The sequence below is a fragment of the Pantherophis guttatus genome, chromosome 1, assembly GCF_059756535.1.
Source record: "Pantherophis guttatus breed Tessera chromosome 1, ASM5975653v1, whole genome shotgun sequence".
Lineage (NCBI taxonomy): Eukaryota > Metazoa > Chordata > Lepidosauria > Squamata > Colubridae > Pantherophis > Pantherophis guttatus.
This window is the reverse complement of record NC_142063.1, coordinates 317,425,780-317,442,512: the sequence shown is the minus strand read 5'-3', so window position 1 is coordinate 317,442,512 and position 16,733 is coordinate 317,425,780. Positions and strand designations below refer to the sequence as shown.

Genomic DNA, 16,733 nt, shown 5'->3' with positions numbered 1-16,733 from the left:
GGAAACCTTCCTCCTTCAGTAATTACTGAATGCACCTACCCAGAAGTCACTGTCCTGGAAGTTTCAATAACCAGTAGTGACAAGGATCTAATAAGCAAGTGATTGTGCTGGCAGCCCTGAGGATCCTGTCCTTTTCTCCAGGTTTAACAGGATTATACTGTTCCAAAATAATATGGCCAGTCTGTTCCCAGGGCATCTCTAATGGATTTGCATTATGCTTGAGCTCCAATTTAGAGTGAATCTGAGAAATTCAGATTGTACAGGTTCAGGTGTTGTACAAACTCCTCCATGCATCCCTGAAGATGATCATCCAAGTCCTCCTTCCTGAGGAAGGGACATTGAACATGACCATTGGGTGTGACCCTCTGGGAATGTACCAAATCTAGAGAAATACTGGTGTTTCATCATTATAATGCCATATGGTAGGCCTTAATCACAGCTCTGACCTATGTTTCATTAGATTTGTTCTTTGTTTTCCTTCATCTGTGCCCCAGCTGTCTCTTGGCCCTTTTCAATACTCTTGGCTCCTCTGTGAACCATGGGGAGTGCCAGGGCCTATGCACCAGGAGAGGGCGCATAGGGGAAATCCTATCCAGAGCATCCGCCTCTTTCTCATTCCAAGCTGCAGGCAGAGCCTCCATAGGAATATGCAGCAGTGTCCCTGGGAACTTACTCAGCTTCTTTTGGAATCCGGGCAGGTCTATCAGTTGCCATTCGGAAAAAAAAAAAGAAAAGAAAAGAAAAAGAAAATGGCTTTTGAAAATACTTTCAAAACAAATAGTGAGTTATAAAACAGGATTAAAGCAATTCAGTATGATCTACTTTGGTGGAGACTTTATGTTATGTTTTAGAATTATATTTTGGATCTGGTTATACTATGATATTACATGATATTTTTAAGTAAGCCAGTGACTAACTATATGCTTAAAAATAAGATAATATATTTTGCTTATATTTTTATATTTTTCTGAAGTAAGGATTAATTTACTTTTCTTTAAAAGTAAATCTGAAAATGCAGAAAATTTTAAACAAATATTAAAAAGTGTTTTGGAAGACTAACTTTATATTTTTATAGGTATTTTAAAAGATTTACTAAGCCTGGTTATTTAAAAAAAACCTTTTAAATGGTGAGTTTAAATAACTTCTCTTAAAAAAGCAATGACCCTAAAACTTCGTGATTTTTTTTTTATATGAGACTAATTCTACAAGAGATTCTTGTTCATGTTTACTGACACTTCAATGGATTGTTGAAAAGTTAGAAGTCACTTCCTCTGTGTTTTAAAGGTAACTTCTTGGAGATGACTTTGACATGCATTGTATAATTGGAACTTTCTCTATTCTTATCCTCTTTGGGTTTAAGGTTCTCATTATTGTTAATACATTTTTGGGAAGAGAAATAAAGTTTAGAGACACTTAATAAAAACTGTGGCCAAGTGAAAATCTTTGTGGCCGAAGTAGCAGAAAACACCTAAGATCTCCAGCAATGCCCGATTATATAGCTTGTAGAAACTAGGTCTCCTTCTCGCTTTTAGTTGACTTTCTAAATCTAGAATACAAATAAGACTGGAGGAATATTTCCAACACTAAACATAGGATCCACCTACCTGCCTGGATGCTTCTGTGCATGCGCAGAAGCGCTGCACACAAGCACACACACACACACACACACACACACACACACACACACAAGCGAACTGGTAGCGATAGGATTTGGAACCTGCCCCTGCCACAGACACCTACCAAGGAGCAAAGCCTGCTTTTCTGCAAAGCCCACCCATCAAATTCTGTTTCCAAGGACAAGAGTGAAAATCCAGGAATTCCATCACTCTGTTCTAACTGTATCACAGCTTTCCCTAAACTCTCACCACTGGTGAATATAGCCAAGCAGAAATTAAGGAAGGACATTTCTCTGCCACCTTTGACTTGGTAAGCACTGACCCTGGGATCTTTTGAAATCACACCAAGTTAGCTGTTTAACCAAGTTCCTTGCTCTTCCTAGGAGTTTTGCAACCCCCGAAATGTTTCAATACAAGGAAAGTGCAGCAATGCCTTATGAAAGAAACATAAACGTTTCTAATTGCATTTGCAGATACTCGCCCTCTTTAAGGTGACCCATCTCCTCCTGTGGAAGAAGGATGTATAGGTGCCCCTAAAGGGGCATGTTGAGGAATTTGTTCATTTTCTGGAAAACAAAATTACTTAGATTTGTTCCCTGTTAGATGTTTGCAGGTGTTTTTCTAAAAGGCAACTGGACTTTTTTGGTTTTTTCCTTGAAAACATTTCACTTCTCATCCAAAACCTTCTTCTGTTCTAATTGGATGGTGGGGAATGGAAGGATTTATATTCTTTGCAGAACATACCTTTATATTCTCTGCAAAAATTTATATTTTCTGCAAAGAATTTAAATCCTTCCATTCCCTATCCTGAACACAGATGACTACAATGCCAAGTTGAACTCTGAAAAGAGATCCTACCAACAGCTGTAAGAAAGTCATCAATTGCCTGTAACAACTACTGAAGGACAGTGCCATCGACAAGCCACAATATTACTACCTTTATCCTAGGGAAGCCACTCCATGAATATATGGACTCCCCAAAATCCAGAAAGAGGGAACTCAACTCAGATCAATTTTCAGCTCAGTCACTTACAACATTGCAAAACGTCTAACGACTTTATTAGCTCCTCTGGTTGCAATATCACCCATCACATCAACAACTCATAAGACTTTGTCAGCAAGGTTTAGAAACTTAAACTAGATCCTGATGAAACAATTGTTTCTTATGATGTCATTTCACTCTTCACCTGTATTCCAGCAATGGAAGCTGTCACTATAGTAAAGAAATGACTGCTACAAGACAGCACTAACCTTAGCTCAGATTACATATGTGCCATGCTGGATCTTGGCCTGACCACTACCTATTTTAAATACACTGAAGGTTTCCAAGACAAAAACACAGTTATGCTATAGGCCCGTGATGGCGAACCTATGACATGTGTGCCACAGGTGGCATGCATAGCCATATCGGTTGGCACATGAGCTCAGCTCTGGCACACTTGCCAGCTGATTTTCGGGCCTTCTGGGCCCACTGGAAGTCAGCAAACAGGCCATTTCTGGCCTCCGGAGGGCCTCCAGGGAAGTGAGGAAGGCCATTTTTGTCCTCCCCAGGCTCCTAGAAAGGCTCTGGAGCCTGGGGCGGGCGAAAAATAGGCCTACCAGGCTCGCCGTGCCATCACATGCCAAAAGCGAGGGAAGCGCGGGGGGTGGGGGTCACGCAGACATGCGTGGGGATGGGACGCATAGAATTATGGGTGTGGGCACATGCACGCGCAAACCCCCCCTGCGCTTCCCCTTGCTTTTGGCACACAATGGCAAAAAGGTTAGCCATCACTGCTATAGGCTCACCTGTGTCCCCCATTGTAACCAATCTCTGCATGGATGAAGTAGAAACCAAAGCCCTAGCCTTCTTCATAGGAATTTCACTCACTAACTGGTATAAGTATGTGGATGATACTTGGCTCAAGATTAAAACACAGAAAGTGGAAGATTTCACCAAACACATCAACACAGGACAGGAATATTAAGTTCACATGGAAAGATGTTAAGTAAAATAGTCTGGTTTTCCTGGACTGTGCAGTACACATTAAAGAAGACAGAAGCCTCAACACTGATGTATACAGAAAACCCACACAGAGATTAGTATTTACATTTTGAATCTCACCACCTGCTGGGGCACAAACTGGGAATGATGAGAATCCTATACCACTGAGCTGAAGGTTTGCCTACCAGCAAAGAGGTGGATGGGCAGGGGAGCGGGGGATCAAGAAAGCTCTCAGAACTTGTGGATGAATCCTTCCATTCCCCACTATCCTGTCAGAGCTGAAGAAACTTCTTGGATGAGAAGCGAAATGTCTTCAAAAGGAAAAAGAAGAAAGTCAAGTTGCCTATTGAAAAAAGCACCTTTGGGACAACCCTGACCTGGACTAAGAATCTCTACAGACGTATTTTGCTTATATTTTTATATTTTTCTGGAGTAATTTACTTTTCTTTAATGTTAGCAGAATCTGAAAATGCAGAGAATTGAAGTAGCAGGAAACACTTATGATCTCCAGCAATGCCTACCATACAGCTTGCAGAAACCAGCTCTCCATCTCACTTTCAGTTGACCTTCTAAATCTAGAATACAAATAAGACTGCATCTCACTTTCAGTTGACCTTTTAAATCTAGAATACAAATAAAACTGCAAGAATATTTCCAACACTAAACATAGCCTTAGTCTTTAGGCAAACAGGAATCACTAAACTATGCAATGAAAGCAAAATAGGCCTGCACTTCATCTGAGTGCCACAGATACCTACCAAGGAGCAAAGCCTGCTTTTCTGCAAAGCCCACCCATCAAATTCTGTCTCCAAGGACAAGAGTGAAAATCCAGGAAATTCCATCATTTTGTTCTAACTGTATCACAGCTTTCCCTAATCTCTCACCACTGGTGAATATAGCCAAGCATTATCATTCTGGATTCACAGAGATTCAGTAGAAATTAAGGAAGGACATTTCTTGGCCATCTTTGACTTGGTAAGCTCTGATTCTGGGATCTTTTGAAATCACATAGCCATTCAACAAAGTCCCTTGCTCCTCCTAAAAGTTTTGCAACCCCCAGAAATGTTTTAGAAAAAATCCTTAAATTCAAAGTAAGCTTAACTAGTCTGACTGAAGGATTTCCCATCCAAAACAACCAGAGGAAGCAGACATTGTAGCTCAGGATTTTTATAGCATGTAAGGATTAATACGAATAGTGGAGAGGAAGATAACTCAACAAGGTCTAAATTGGAGAATTAAATCATTTCCTTCCAGCTGCATTAATAGGCATATTCATGCCAGCCAATTCTACTCTAGGTCAGGATTCAGACTTTGCTTGGTGTGTGATTCCTGCATTTCTGCTGCAGGAAGGCAGAAGAAATAGATCTATCTAATCCAATGGAACTGCCTGAAGGCATAAGAATTCTGCTATTCTCAGAAGCAGATGGTATCATGAAAGGAAAAATTTATATGAATATCAAGGTATCTTTATTCATAATTTACTTGCTTCCTTTTTTTTTTCTTTTCACAGGAAATGCCACCTATGTGTGTTACCGTCGAGGCGGGGACTGTGTTCACTTTTACTGTCCTCCTGAATGAAACCTTGGGACATGGGGATGTAATGCGGGATTGACATGCTGTAGAAGGTGAGAAAACTCTCCTTTAATAAAGATGCCAAGATGTAGAATTGGATATTCTGCCTTCTTATGGATTTCATTTAAAAAGCATTGCAAGGCATTGGCCTGAAGAACTAGAGATGTTTCAAAGGCAGAAAAGAGGGCAGGAGAGATTGAATTTTGGGGATTCAGCTGGTAGAAAATACATTAAACTTTGTTTCATCTTTTATTTTATCTCATTTGTAGAATTTGAAAATAACGAAATCTCCATCTACTGCCTTGGATATCTTCAAGAGCTGACTAATGACTTGTCATCACCATTTCCCATCACGTTATCTTTCTTTATCTCAATCCAAATTGCTATCTATGCATTGAAGAAGAAAAAATAGCAAATTTCCCTGAAAATATAGCTAAATGAGCATTGTAGTTGTTGTGTGATGTGTGTGACTACATGAATATTCCTAATTTGTCTTTCATAGTACTGCTTTTGATAGCTTGGACTGTTTTAGGAATACAAGTCAAAATAGACAACAACATGGTTGTTAGGATATGATTTGAGCCTAACTAGTTGTCCAGGTATTATGAGTGTACTGTAACTTTAATATGAAAATGTATTATGTTACTTTAAAGGTATTCATTGTAATGCTGAGTCATGCTGTAATCAGGTAATGACTGGTTGTGAGAGTATTTAAGCAAGGTATTGTAACGTATTCAGTTTGATGATGAAGCTGCTATGATATGCTGCCATTGTGTATGGAGCTGATATGATAAGCTACCATTGAGAGGAGTTGTTATCTGCTAATCATCGTTTGATGGATCTGCTACCATCGTGGTTTGTGAACCAGAGTGAGTTTGTTATTCTAACCAACTAATGTTTGTTTGGTAAGAAGATTTCTGTAACTACTGGACTGATTTAACTGGCAAAGACTTGGAATTTGTTTAAAGACTATGAGACTGTTTTTCTACTATAAAGTAAGATTTTGATAAACCAGTTTGCATAACTCTTATTCATTGCTCTCAGCAACGTTTCCTTGTGCATTTACTCTGCTGGTTGGTAAAACAACACCAATATCCTTAACAATGGTAAGAAAATATCTATCCACTTTAGACAACTTCAGATCCTCAGAACCAGACACATTACATCCCAGAGTTCTGAAGGAGACGGCAGATGTGATCTCGGAACCACTGAACCACATCTTTCAAAGATACTGGAAACCCCTGATGATTGGAAAAGAGATCCCATCTTCAAACTCCAGGATCAAACTCCTGGCAGTGGGCAGAGTTAGCCTGCAACAGTGCTTTCTAACCACTACATCAACATGTACCATTATTCTGTATTCTGTATATCTTTTTGTTTGAATTTGATTGTGGGAGGCATTCCTTGGTCTTCAACCACACATCATGCCACTGAGACACACAATTTCCTTTTTCTCCCCATCAGTTTATTTACAAAAGTAATTACATTGCCATTGAGGTTTTTCAGTTCATGTAATTGCTTGAGCAGAAGTATTAAAAAAAAGAACCAAAAATATTAGCTAAAAACTCTCAATGCAACATAAAGCCTGCCCCAAGCTAAATACCATGGGATACCATGATAATTAAAATAATCATGTTTTCATAAATGTGTGTATCCTTAGTCTTTAGGCAAACAGGAATCGCTAAGCTATGCAATGAAAGCTCCTACCAAGGAGCAAAGCCTGCTTTTCTGCAAAGCCCACCCATCAAGTTCTGTCTCCAAAGACAAGAGTGAAAATCCAGGAATTACATCATTTTCTTCTAACTGTATCACCGTTTTCCCTAAACCCTAACCACTGGTGAATATAGCCAAGCATTATTTTTCTGGATTCACAGAGGTTCAGTAGAAATTAAGGAAGGACTTTTCTCTGCCACCTTTGACTTGGTAATCACTGATCCTGGGATCTTTTGAAACCACACCAGGTTAGCTGTTCAGCCAAGTTCCTTACTCTTCCGAGGAGTTTTGCAACCCCCCCCCCCCAGAAGAAAACCCCCAATACAAGGAAGGTGCAGCAATGACTTATGAAAGAAACATAAACGTTACTCCTGAGTATAGTTGCAATATTTTATTGGGGCAATGTGATGCAATCATTACTACTATAAATAGAGAAGTGTGTCCTGTTACAAGAATAAGATTTGATCCAGAATCAAATTCAAAATGAAGATCTTTTATATGGTCCTCGCATTCCTTTTCCTTGCAATTCTGCCTGAACCAGGTAAGAAATTAAATTACAAGTAATTTAGAAAGAATTGATAACTCACTCCTTTCTAAACAAATAGATCATCTTTGAAAATGGGGTAACATACTATGTCTTTGTTAGATCAACCATTTAATCCAGGCTCAGAATTTATCACATGCAGAAGAAATAGATTTCTAGAATTCAACATCTCAACCTTTTAGCTTTGCTTTGATTAAATAATTTTGAGAAGTATGGTCTATTAACAATTTGAACTTCAAAATTTTTGAAAAATATGCCATTGACTTTTCTTCTGCCTTAAAACATAATAAACGGCAGGACAGGAGAGATAGGAAAGCCAATATAATGACTCATTTTTCTGTACTGAACTGTACTTGGTTTTTTGTTGTAGCTCTCTTTCTTTCTCTCTCTCTCCCTCTCCCTCTCTCTCTTTCCTTCCTTCCTTCCTTCCTTCCTTCCTTCCTTCCTTCCTTCCCTCCCTCCCTCCCTCCCTCCCTCCCTTCCTTCCTTCCTTCCTTCCTTCCTCCCTTTGCTTGGTTTTAGGTGTTAGGGTTTAGGATTGATTTTGGTTTACCAAATTATTATCTATTTAGTGAAGAAGAACGATCCTAATCGTCTATTAAACCTATTTGTACTTGATGGGGGAGCGGGGAGGAAGGAAATAAGATAAAAAAGAAATAAAAATAATTAAAAGTAGAAAAATTACCTTCAATAATAACATATCTATTATTATTTTCTTAATAGAGAAAGGAAAACTGCATATACCGCTTAAAGAAAATCTTTACTCTTTGTGATTATGTGAACAATCTAATGCAGTTCTCTTTCAGAGCAGGACAGAAGTGTTGCCTCCTCCTCATCTTCTCAAAAATGTTTTTGAGGGCTCAGATATCCTGAGAGTCCCTCAAAGAAATCATAACTGGGTTTCATAAGCACAACTTTCCAAGAGAAAAGAGCAGCGATATGAGTTTTTCCCACATTAAGCAAAGAGGGTGAAAGCTGGAGAAAATGTCCTTAAATTCAAAGTAAGCTTAACTAGTCTGACTGAAGGATTTCCCATCCAAAACAACCAGAGGAAGCAGACATTGTAGCTCAGGATTTTTATAGCATGTAAGGATTAATACAAATAGTGGAAAGGAAGATAACTCAACAAGGTCTAAATTGGAGAATCAAATCGTTTCCTTCCAGCTGCATTAATAGGTATATTCATGCCAGCCAATTCTACTCTAGGTCAGGATTCAGATTTTGCTTGGTGTGTGATTCCTGTATTTCTGCTGCAGGAAGGCAGAAGAAATAGATCTATCTAATCCAATGGAACTGCCTGAAGGCATAAGAATTCTGCTATTCTCAGAAGCAGATGGTGTCATGAAAGGAAAAATTTATATGAATTTCAAAGTCTCTTTACTCATCATTCACCTGCTTCCTTTTTTTCTTTTCACAGGAAATGCCATCTATGTGTGTTACCGTCGAGGAGGGGTCTGTGTTCACGTTTACTGTCCTCCTGAACGAAACCTTGGGACATGGGGATGTAATGCGGGATTAACATGCTGTAGAAGGTGAGAAAACTCTCCTTTAATAAAGATGCCAAGATGTAGAATTGGATATTCTGCTTTCTTAGGGATTTCATTTAAAAAGCATTGCAAGGCATTGGCTGAAGAACAAGAGATATTTCAAAGGCAAAAAAGAGGGCAGAAGAGATTGAATTTTGGGGATTCAGCTGGTAGAAAATACATTAAATTTTGTTTAATCTATTATTTTATCTCATTTGTAGAATTTGAAAATAACAAATTCTCTGTCTGCTGCCTTGGATATCTTCAGGAGCTGACTAATGACTTGACATCACCATTTCCCTTCACTTAATCTTTCTTTAACTCAATCCAAATTGCTATCTATGCATTGAAGAAAATAAATTAGCAAATTTCCCTGAAAATATAGCTAAATGAGCATTGTGTGGTTTCTTTAAAAGTGGCTTGGGACAGTACATGTGTGTGACTGCATGAATGGGGGGGGTAGATGAACATGAGCACAAAAGCACAAAAGGAAAAAAGTCAGTTCAATCTATCAAAAGCAGTACGTAAAAAAGAATATTCCTAATTTGTCTTGCAGGGTACTGCTTTTGATAGCTTGGACTATTTTAGGAATACAAGTCAAAATAGGCAAGAAAATGGTAAGAAAATACCTATCCACTTTAGACAACTTCAGATCCTCAGAACCAGACAGATTACATCCCAGAGTTCTGAAGGAGACGGCAGATGTGATCTCGGAGCCACTGAACCACATCTTTCAAAGCTACTGGAAACACCAGATGATTGGAAAAGAGCTGATGTGGCTCCCATCTTCAAAAAAAGGGGTGGGGGTGGGGTGGGACTACAGACTAATCAGTTTACTTTTTCTGAAAAGATCCTGGCAAAGATAATCAATGGATCTGCCAACCCCTAGAAACAAGCAAAGCTATCACTGGAGTCAGTGGTGGGTTGCTCCCGGTTCGCACCAGTTCTCGAGAACCGGTAGTAAAAATGTCCCATCATTCAGAGAACCGGTAGTAGTTGCTGGCTGGCCACGCCCCCGAACCGGTTCCCCGGCTGCCATGTTCATCACTGCCATGTTCTTTGCACATACACATCCTATTGCCTTGCAAGTCTAATGGAATGTGCATGCGCGAAGAACATGGCGACAACAGCAGATGCTTTTTGGCAGCCTGCGGAGAAAATGGCTGGCAAAAAAGCCTTTTCGGAGGCTTTCTGGCCAGCTGCTTTCTAGCAGCGGCGGCTGGCTGGGGACTGCCAAAAGCTCGGGTTAGCTTGCCTTCCGGACTCTGGACCAGCCGCCGTGGAAGGTAAGCAGCCGAAAAAATAAGCAGTGGTGGGGGAGGAAGGTAAGCAAGTGGGCCGGGCCACGGGGATCACCGGGAAGGCAGACAAGCATGTCGGGGCCACTCGGCTAGCTAGCTCCCTTCCCCATGGCCCTACCATGCTTGCCTGCCTTCCAGCCTGGCCAGTGGGTGGGCGGGCGGCCCTTCAGGGAGATGGAGCCGCTGTGCTGGAGGTGAGAGGGGCAGGAGCAGCGGCGGTGCTGGGGGAGGGTGGCTGGATGTTCTCTCTCTGTGTGTGTCACACACACACGCCCTGCCCTATTGCCTCCACTGCCGCTTCTTTTGCGTTGACTTCTCGCCTCTCTTAAAGTTGATTGTGAAGAGCTGGAAGACGTTTCCTTAGATCTCCCCCAAGTCATTGTGCAACGTCAGAGATCTAAGGAAACGTCTTCCAGCTCTTCACGATCAACTTTAAGAAAGGTGAGAAGCCAATGCAAAAGGAGCAGCAGTGGAGGTGACAGGGCAGGGTGTGTGTGTGTGTGTGTGTGTGTGTGTGTGTGTGTTTATCCCTTCGCAAGGACTTGGAGGCAGCCCCTCTGAAGGAAAGAGGAGGCAGCGAAGCCCTGACTGTCCCCCGGGAAAGGACTGCAGAAGGACAAACCCCTGTCGGCTCCGCTGCCGCTTTTTTTACATTGGCTTCTCGCCTTTCTTAAAGTTGATTGTGAAGAGCTGGAAGACTTTTCCTTAGATCGCTGATGCTCCAGCAATGACTTGGGGGAGGAAACGGCGGCTGGTTCCACTTCTGGGACAGGAGAGGCGAGGAGCAGCAGCTGCTGCAAAGTTGGAGGCTCTTGGAAATGTTGGGGGGGGTAGGGCAAGAGGGAAATGAATCTCTTGTTGGTCTTGGGGGAGATGTTTGTCAAAATTGCACCCCCTTTTTACGTGCATCCACGTTAAGGGGGCTTTGTCCCTCTCTCCCCCTTTAGTCGCTTCCCCACTCTTCGTCCGACTCATTACTCAGAGACTGAAGCCCTGATCGGAGGAGTTTGTGGTTTGATGAGGCGATTAAAAGAAAGGCTGTTTTTCTAGACATGAAGCCTCTCCCCCCCATCCTCATTTTCCAGTTTGGGCGGCTAGGCAGGCAGGCTTTTATTTTGTCAGGGGAAGGTACATAGGAAATCGCTCTGTCTCTGCAGCATCACTCATGTGACTGGGTGGGCATGGCCAACTTGATGTCACTCACAGCAAGGTGCCGCCCCACCTTGCCCTGAGTGATTCCGAGTTGGCCATGCCCACTCAGTCACATGACCACCAAGCCACGCCCACCAAATAAGCCATGCCCACAGAACTGGTAGTAAAAAATTTTGGAACCCACCCCTGACTGGAGGCCAATATGGGTTCGTCAAAAACACATCATGCTAGACAATATTTATTGCACTCTTTGACAAAGTGACTAAATCATGGACCAGCAGACTTAAATACCATGCGATACCATGATAATTACAATAATCATGTTTTCGTCTACTGTATGTATGTCTCATCTATTTATCTGATTCTCTGATCATTACCCAGTCCATCCTCCTGTCTTTCCTGGTTCTTACAAACCTCTCCATGCTTTTCCTCCTTGTCTTCTTCCTGATATCAGTACCAAAATCCCTGGACTTCTCAGGGCAGGATGTTTCTCCATTCCACTCCACTGTGTGAATCAGGTGATATCCTCTCCAGCACCATGTTCTACACCATCTGCACTTATAAGCAACCTTTTCTCTGCTTTTCCTTCTATTCTATAATGAAGATATGGCTGTGCCACTTTTCAGGCGTCTTCTAGATGTTTCCCCTTTTCTGACCATCTGCTCCTGTCTTGAGCTCAGTCACCCACCTTCCCTAAAAATAATCCTTGATCTTAACACAAATTCACAAATTCAACACAACACCCATTGTCCACTTCCACCCAGACTCAATACTTGAACCCATGAAGGACTTTTTCAGGAAGTCTTTCTCTCTGCAACAATTCTTCAGAACTTGATTGTAAAGCCCAGTTTTATAAGCAGGGTACATGTTACATTAAAAAAAAAAAACTATAATTGTATTAGTATTTTGACTACATTTACTTTTTCCATTCTTTCTCTCATCCCTAACTTTCAAGGTCTTTTCTCAGAGCAATTGTATTTCAGGCAGGAGGAAAAAATTGGCTAATTTGATATATGCTGAAATATTTCTCTAGTATTTCTCATTCAGTTGAATAAGAGTCCATAGGCATTTTCCACAAAAGTGTGAAATTCTTACATGCACTGGTGTAAGTCTGTTGCTACCTCAGAAAAATACATACTTCCCTCAGTTGATAGCTTACAACAGGGGTGTCAAACTCAAGGCCCGGGGGCCAGATCCAGCCTGCAAGGTGCTTAGATCTAGCCCACAGGGAACAATGAAGAACTGGCCCGTGCTGCCTCTCCCAGTGGAAATGGATCTTGGGAGGGCTACCCGCAGCCCTCCTGAGCTCTGTTTTCACTGGCAGAGGGTTGCAGGAGGCCATCGCAGCCAAAAATGGAACTTGGGAGCCCATTTTCACTGACAGAGCACTTGGGCCACCATAGGCACCCCCAACACAAGTGATGTCAAGCTGGCCATACCCACTCTCGCCTTGCCCACCCTGGTCCCCCAAGGTCAAACACAAGCCTGATGCGGCCCTCAATGAAATAGAGTTGACACCCCTGATTTACAACTATAGATGTCACAAGAAAATTTTGAACAGCCATCTTTAATTTAGATCTATGGCAATATTGAATGCATATCTAAGTCAGGGTATAAAAGAGACCATATACAAAACTATTATTTTATCTCATTTCTATAGCTAAATTGGAAAAAAAAAGTCATCTCCATCTACTACCATGGATATCTTCAACATCTGGCCAATGATCTGACATCACCGCCTGCTATTGCTGTATCTTCTTTTACATAACTCTATTGATTTATCTATCTTTTAAAGTTCAAAACATTTATGCATTGATGTAAAATTTGACAGATTTTCCTCAAAATAAAGCTAAATGAGCATTGCAGATATTGTGTAACTTCTTTAAGAAGGGTTTGGAGCATTATATTCAAGTGAATGCATGGATGTGTATGTGTGGATGTGCATATCTTTTTGCCTACATTTCAGTGTGGAAGACATACTCTGCTCTTCAATCACACTATTCCATAAAGTCACCCAGAAAGTCTTGTTTTTCCTCATCTGTTTATTTACTGGAGTTACATTGTCATTCAGTTATCTAGCTAACTAGCTACACATCTAGTTCCCTCCCTCCCTCCCTCCCTCCCTTCCTTCCTTCTTTCTTTCTTTCTTTCTCTCTCTCTCTCCCTCCTCCCTCCCTCCCTCCCTCCCCCCCCTCTCTCTCCCAACAGAAGGTACCTCAGGGATTTTCCAGGACCAGTTAGATATTTTGGGGAGGCTAATATTTCATTACAAGAGTGATTGCCATACAATGTTACACTCCCTAAAATTCCTTGAGGCTCCTTTATTTTTATTCATTTTTACATCCAATTTTGTTTGATGACTAAGGATTTTAGTATAATTGTTGGGAAGTTCCTGCTGAAGTAGAAACACCTGTGATTATCTCTTTAGCACATATGGTTCACAACTTAGTTAACCACCAAAACAAGCAAAAATCAATGGCGGAGGCCACCAATAATTCAATACCAAAAAGGGATTTGACAATTGCTAGGGGTGAGGAGACTGCCACCACTGCCAACCACATTTCCCAGAGAAACCCAAAAAGGGTTTTCTTATCTTTTATATTATCTTTTCTTATGTGATGGAAGAAAGTGAAAATAAATTATTTGTCTATGCTCCGATAGTTTAACAATTTTGAGTCAGTACTCTTGTTGTCCCAGAAAACCCTGGTCCTTTTACCTGGCATGCTAGTCCAAATGAATCATACTATATAGGTGGAAAAAAGACAACTTTTATTTGCAAATAAAATGGTTACCCTAAAGCAAGTTCCACATAGGCACACCCCTGCTTGGATTGGACCTCCTTTCATACAATTTTGGAAAGCATACATTGCCATGAACCAATCATGGAAGCACCTAACATTAGGGACCAATCATTGGGGGTAAGATCATGCATACAACTTTAGCAGGCATAAAAATTCAGTTTAACTAAAGATAACTCACTTCATTTTGAGATTACAAGGTACCGTATTTTTCAGAGTATAAGATACACTTCTTTCCCCCCTAAAAGAGGCTGAAAATTTGGGTGTGTCTTATACTCCGAATGTAGCTTTTTCAAAGCTTTTTGTCAGCCCTAAAGAGGCACTAACGATCTTCCGGGCTTTGCCTGTTCCCTCTGACTCTCAGCTGTTCTTTGGAAACTTTTTTTTTTTCAGTGAAGCAATCTTCTGAGCTTTGCCTGCTCCCTCCAACTTAGCTGTACTTCAGAAGTTGGGGTTACTTTTTTCTTTTTTATTTATTTATTTTTATTTTCATGAAGCGTGTATTTTATGACAGATACAAGTGTAAACATAATTATAAATACATGAAAAGGATACAAATAAAACATTAGGACAGGGACGGTAGGCACGCTGGTGCGCTTATGCACACCCCTTACAGATCTCTTAGGAATGGGGTGAGGTCTACAGTAGACAGTCTAAGGTTAAAGTTTTGGGGATTTGGGGAAGAAGCCACAGAAACAGGTAGTGCATTCCAGGTGTTGACAACTCTGTTACTGAAGTTGTATTTTCTGCAGTCTAGTTTGGATCAGTTTACCATGAGTTTGTATCTGTTGTGTGCTCTTTTATTGTTTTGGTTGAAGCTGAAGTATTCATTGGCTAGTAGGACATTGTAGCAGATAATTTTATGTACTATGCTTAGGTCAGACTGAAGACGGCAAAGTTCTAAGTTGTCTAAGCCCAAAATTTCAAAACTGGTGGTTTTGAAACCCGGATCTCTGCACTTTCCATAAGGCCCTGAAGACGTTTTTATTTCAGCAAGCTGGCCTAGCCTAATTAGGTTTTTTATGGGTTAGTTTTTAATTGTATAGCTTTGGGGTTTTAAATTGGGAGCCGATTGATTTAGTTTATTTTAGCTATCTTAACTTTTATATTGTATGTATTTTAATTTTGGCTGTTCACCGCCCTGAGTCCCTAGGGGGAGAAGGGCAGTATATAAATTCAAATATAAATAAAAATAAATAAATAAATAAATAAGATATTTTGTTGCGAGCAGAGGAGTGGAGGACTCTTCTTATGAAATATCTCTGGAATCATTCAATTGTATTAATGTCCGATATGCAATGCGGGTACCAGACAGATGAGGTGTATTCAAAAATTGGTCTGGCAAAAGTTTTATACGCCCTAGTTTGCAGTTCAATATTACCAGAGAAGAAGCTACGCAAGATTAGGTTAACAACTCTTAATGCTTTTTTAGCAATGCTGTTACAGTGAGCTCTGGCACTTAGATCATTTGAGATGAGTAGTCCAAGGTCTTTGACAGAGTGAGGGTCGTCTGTTAGGTCGTATCCGTCCAGCTTGTATTTTGTGTTCTGATTTTTTTTCCAATGTGTAAGACAGGGCATTTGTTGGTTAAGATTTGGAGTTGCCAATTGTTTAACCATTCTGACACTTAGTCAAGGTCTTTTTGTAGAGTAGCAGCATTGTCAGTGCTGTTGAATAGTTTTACATCATCCGCAAAGAGAATGCAGTTGCTTATAATATGATCGCAAAGGTCATTTTTATAAAGTATCAAGAGTGTGGATCCTAAAATGCTGCCGTGGGGGACACCACTGTTAACATGTGCAGGGCAGTAGTGAAATCCAATTTCTTTTACTACTGGTTCTATGGGTGTAGCTTGGTGGGCATGGTGTGGCTTGGTGGGCATGGCAGGGGAAGGATACTGCAAAATCTCCATTCCCACCCCACTCCAGGGGAAGGATATTGCAAAGTCCCAATTCCCACCCCACTCTGGGGCCAGCCAGAGATGGTATTTGCTGGTTCTCCGAACTATTCAACATTTCCACTACCAATTCTCCAAACTGCTCAAAATGTCTGTTACCAGTTCTCCAGAACCTGTGAGAACCTACTGGATTTTACCCTGGTGCAGGGTTAGATAAGGCATTCCCTATTTTGACTACTTGCTGCCTGACACTCAGCATTCTGTGGGCATCATATGTGAAGTGGTTCGGGAATAACGAGAGGCACAACCAAGCAAGTGACAACAGCTCTTTAATATACAGTGAGACTTCAGCAAAAACTCAGGGGCTGCAGCCCTCCTTATATACAATCCAGGAGGGACTGTCAGCCAATCAGAAACTTAGGCAGGTTTGAATTTCCCGCTGAAAAGTATCAATACATAACACCCCTCCCTTCCCAGAAGGCACTAACATTCAAATATTTACATAAGTACACACAAAATCTCGCAGATGCCCAGGCCGAGTTCTCGTCCTAGTTGACCTGCGCAGTTCAGTGTTTGGTGGGGCGTCGAGCTGGTCGGAGGGACTTTCTGTCTCTCCTGGCTCCACCAATG

General features: G+C 41.1%; 4 long non-coding RNA genes across 4 annotated transcripts in view; 3 read left to right on the top strand and 1 right to left on the bottom strand.

Moving 5' to 3' along the window:
- The window catches only part of LOC117671475 (uncharacterized), a 48,527-nt gene extending 48,066 nt beyond the window's left edge, over window positions 1–461 (bottom strand). Inside the window, exon 1 of the long non-coding RNA XR_009622807.2 lies at window positions 447–461. This is a non-coding gene — a long non-coding RNA (uncharacterized LOC117671475). The remainder of the gene's footprint in view (window positions 1–446) is intronic.
- A 2,547-nt stretch (window positions 462–3,008) lies between these two features.
- LOC132712108 (uncharacterized) lies at window positions 3,009–6,183 on the top strand. Its single transcript, XR_009622808.2, has 2 exons — window positions 3,009–5,225; window positions 5,442–6,183. It is a non-coding gene; the product is annotated as an uncharacterized LOC132712108 (long non-coding RNA).
- A 294-nt stretch (window positions 6,184–6,477) lies between these two features.
- On the top strand, window positions 6,478–9,337 carry LOC117671390 (uncharacterized). Its single transcript, XR_004592823.3, has 3 exons — window positions 6,478–7,426; window positions 8,847–8,961; window positions 9,177–9,337. It is a non-coding gene; the product is annotated as an uncharacterized LOC117671390 (long non-coding RNA).
- A 441-nt stretch (window positions 9,338–9,778) lies between these two features.
- On the top strand, window positions 9,779–13,273 carry LOC148116946 (uncharacterized). The gene is made up of 2 exons (XR_015731584.1): window positions 9,779–10,241; window positions 13,069–13,273. It is a non-coding gene; the product is annotated as an uncharacterized LOC148116946 (long non-coding RNA).
- The last annotated feature ends 3,460 nt before the right edge of the window (window positions 13,274–16,733 follow it).